This window comes from Apium graveolens, chromosome 5 (genome assembly GCF_009905375.1).
Source record: "Apium graveolens cultivar Ventura chromosome 5, ASM990537v1, whole genome shotgun sequence".
In the NCBI taxonomy this organism is placed as follows: Eukaryota; Viridiplantae; Streptophyta; class Magnoliopsida; order Apiales; family Apiaceae; genus Apium; species Apium graveolens.
In genome coordinates, this window is record NC_133651.1 from 137,007,347 (window position 1) to 137,011,860 (window position 4,514).

Here is a 4,514-nt window from a genome sequence, read left to right on the forward strand (position 1 = left end):
GTCTTAACCAATATTATTATAATTTTGTGAAAGAATTCCTTTGGTTTTAAAACATCACTTCTTAAAAATTGTTGCATTCAAACCACCATACTTTCATCTCCCCTTATGTCTTTCCATACTGAACCATCTTTGCTGATCCAGTCATAAGTATCAAATTTACCATAACCCACTTACTTGAGTGGGGAAAGCCCAACCATTCCTTGATGAACACACCCAAAGTTTATTCGTAACTAGCATTTCTTCGATCTTGAATCTTCATGACAAATATCTCCCACATGATTGAGGTATGCTTCATATTCATAACATATTAATCGATTATCTGGTTATTATTAAGAATTTCTTCATTCGCTTCCGTTGTCCAGTCAATCATTTGCATTATCTGATATACGTAGCTTTGCTTTCCTATTTCTCTAGTTAATTCACCTCATATGGTTCTCTAACTACTCCAATTCACGCCAAAATCTCATACTTACAACTTATCGTGTATACAGATTTCCACCTTTGATGTGATGTCCTCGCAATAATCCCGTTATCGGTGTAATGGTTCTTCTCTGCACGTAAATGTCCACCATTTGTTGGCTTGCAGTTATCCACACTTATTACGCAACTCCATCTGCTACACGGGTTCATTTTACTTCCTTTTTAAAACATTCAAAGGATAGACCTTACACAAGAAGGAATTTGTGTATATGATTCTGATTGGAAACTTTTTGTAAGGGATAAGAGTACAAGGAAACAATCGGAAGGATTCATGAATCAACAAATCATGATTGAAGAAGAAAGAATGAATAATGATTTAAATTGGAATGAGACAACCATTTTAGTACTCAAGATGGCTAGTCTTTCATACCATATGGCACACAGCACATGATTAGGTGGCGTCCCACCAGACTCTTTATCATTTCGACAAAGCGTCACACCATAACACTGTTTGTCCTAATTAGAAAATAATATTTTGAAGAAGGAACGATTTGAGAGGGATTCCACAATTACCTTATAGAGCTGATCATGAAAGAAGTTCACACTTTACTCGATATTTGTAAGGATTATAGGAAAGAATGATATCATTGGCCGTCATCCACATTACATCTGTTTACAGCTTCAACGCTTGTCCAACCAATAGGTCCCATTTCGAGTCATATATCAGCTTTGGAAAGTTCTCAGAAATGCTTTCTTGAATCGATTATTAAAATAATTTCCCATTTATTAGGTCTTGTATCTTTAGTGTCATGCTTCCACGTTCAATATTTCTATAATTCGACCCTATTTGCACTCTTTACCAGATTTACAATCACAACTTCAAATTCCGCTTACACTACGGATCATTCAACATATCCACTCCTTTGCTAATAACATTCTTCCTTCAGAAAGTTTGGAGATTTCCTTAATCTTCTTTGCTCGTACTCGACTTCTCGTGAATTGACATATTCTTCGGACTCTAATTTGTCTCAAAAATTGGATGAACAGTTTCTCCGTACATTGGTTCTGTCGTTAAATTTATCAAACAAGATTTACACTCTTCTGTTAGGAACAAACAAATCTTCTCCGTAATAGCGGGTCCACTTGGCCTTCTAGACGAACCATACTAACTTCTAGAACAACGATTCTTCTGTATAATCTGAAACAAGAAACTCAAGTAGTAGTTTGAAAACCACGTGTTTAAAACTTGTTTTGTTCCAAGGAATTTTAGAAAAAATTGTGAAGAAAATCTCTTTTGAAAAATGTTTAAAATTTTGAAAATCATACACCTGGTCATCATTACTATATGAGTTGGTTCTTGTCCTTTTTAATAATTTCAAGGTATCAAATCAGGGAAGCAATCAGATAAGAGCCCATTCATTTCCATATATCTTCTACCCCTTATTGGGTCAATTTTGCCGTCATTGTTCAATAAAACTCCAGTTATCGCTGCATACTATTGATAAGTGGCATTTTATACCACTTAGAGCATCTTAAAATGGCTTAAATTGGTGTCTTGAAATCAAGTATTTTGTGTATTTGATGCGTTTTTCTAGTGTTTATGCATTTCAGGGTTTTAGTTGCATTTCGGGGGAGGAATCATCAAGAATAAGCCTTGCCATGTGTTCACCATTGCGAGAGGAAAGAAACGGGCAAATTACGGCGAAGAAACGGAGCGAAATCAGAATTTTTCCAGTAGAGGTCTGAGCGCCCGCTCAGCATTGCTGAGCGGCCGCGCAGCAAGCTGAGCGCCCGCTCAGCTATGCTGAGCGGCCGCGCAGGGTCGGGAAAAAAGACAAATTATTTTAGGACTTCTACTTCTGTTTGGTTTCCACTTCTATGTAATCTGAGTTTTATGGGACTATGATATAAGTAGATTTGAGACGTTTTCACAAGGGGGGATTGAAGAAGATTGTGTTTTTACGTAAGGAGCGAAGGAGATAAGGAAGAAGACCGATTTAGCACACCGCAACGAAGAGGAAGCATATATTCTTGTGATTCTTGTTTCGTTGTAACGTTGGATGCTAGTTTTCTTGCTTTGAACTTATTTACTCTTGTGACGTACTCTATTTTAATATAATTAGTTTAGTTATTATTTTCTTGTGTTTGTTTATCATGATTTCATATGAACCCATGATGACGATAAGTGCTATTATGGGCTAATCATGATCATGGGGTTGCAACAGATTTATTATGGAATTCTTTAGTTAATTGTTTAATACTTTAGTGTGTGATGATTGCATGATATCTAGTATTGGTTGTGCGTATTCGTCTTATGTGAGTCGCGAACATATAAGATAGGGTGTTAATCTCTTGTGAAGCGACGGTGGATCTTGAGATTTAGAACTTGCCATGCTAGCATAGGTTCATGTACGTTGTGCATGATTAGTGGGTAACTCTAACAGTTTTATTTGCCCTATGTAATCAAAAGGAATAACTTGTGCTTAAATCGTTGTGTTGTCAATTTCTGTAGACATATGGGAACTCAACATAATTGATGACTATTCAACTTCTATCTTAATTGTGGATGCTTGGTAGAATGGTATTAGTACAATGAAAGTTGGCTTTTATCAGTTTCGTGTTATTCGATTAATATCATCACTGTCTCATGCTAAGGGTAATAACAATGGCTATAGAAGGAAGTAATAATGAAGTTGTGATCTCATGAGTGTTTTATTATTGATAAATTGAAGTGTTAGTTAAGTGATTAATTAAGTAGTTAATTATAGTTAATATTTAATCAACAATTTTAAGTGTTAGTATCTTAACATTGAGAAGTAATCATACATTGGTGAGTGAGTTTAATTAGACAATAATTTAGTCTGAGTCTCTGAGGGAACGAACTAGAAAGTATTCTATATTACTTGCGAACGCGTATACTTGCGTGAATATTAGTGCATGTTTTCGCCCTAACAAGTTTTTGGCGCCGCTGCCGGGGACTCGGCGTATTTGTTTAGTTTATGTACTTACCATCATTGGTCATTAGGACTCAGTGATTAGGACGTAGTAGTTACTTATTTTTTTCGGTTGTGTTTTAGGTACTTTAGCAAGCGTTTATGCAAACTCGTTCTCGTGCTCGCAAGAGGACTTTAGATACAGCTGAGGAGACAGACGAAGTTCTTGATATTCCGGAGAAGTTAGATTTTGAGGATTCGGATTCAGGAACTGAGCAGAAAGAACCAGTAAACATGGGAGATCGTATTGTTCAAGCTGATCCAGCTCTTATGGATTTTTCTCGGCCTAAAATTGATGACATTCAGTCAAGCATCCTTCATCCGGCTATTCAAGCTAACACCTTTGAAATCAAGCCAGGCACTATTCAGATGGTGCAGAATTCTGTTTCTTTTGGAGGAGCGGCAACTGAAGACCCCAACATGCACATAAGGAATTTTGTCGAGATCTGCAGTACTTTTAAGTATAATGGCGTGACTGATGAGGCTATCAAGTTGAGGCTTTTCCCATTTTCACTGAGGGACAAGGCTAAAGACTGGTTACATTCTGAACCAGCTGGGTCCATCACTACGTGGCAAGATCTTGCGCAAAAGTTTCTAATGAAGTTTTATCCGATGGCAAAGACTGCTGCTATGAGGAGTGCTCTTACCCAGTTTGCGCAGCAACCTACAGAATCTATGTGCGAGGCTTGGGAACGCTACAAGGAAATGTTACGAAAATGTCCACATCATGGAATGGCGGATTGGATGGTGATCACTGGTTTCTATAATGGTTTGGGGGCCCAATCTCGGCCCATGCTCGATGCAGCAGCTGGAGGCGCCTTATGGGCTAAAAGCTATACTGAGGCGTATAATCTTATAGAGATGATGGCTGCAAATGAGCATCAAAACCCAACTCAGAGGATGACGTCAGGCAAGGTAGCAGGTATTCTGGAAGTTGATGCAGCCACCGCTATTGCAGCCCAGCTCCAAGCGCTATCAATGAAGGTTGATTCTCTGGCTACGTATGGAGTTAATCAGATAGCTATGGTTTGTGAGCTTTGTGCAGGTTCTCATGCTACGGATCAGTGTTCTCTTGTCAAAGAATCTGTTCAGTATGTGAAT

General features: G+C 37.9%; 1 non-coding gene across 1 annotated transcript; it reads right to left on the minus strand.

The window, feature by feature from the left end:
* Positions 1-4,040: 4,040 nt before the first annotated feature.
* LOC141662982 (small nucleolar RNA R71) lies at positions 4,041-4,147 on the minus strand. The gene has a single exon (XR_012551077.1). It is a non-coding gene; the product is annotated as a small nucleolar RNA R71 (small nucleolar RNA).
* Between the last annotated feature and the right edge of the window lie 367 nt (positions 4,148-4,514).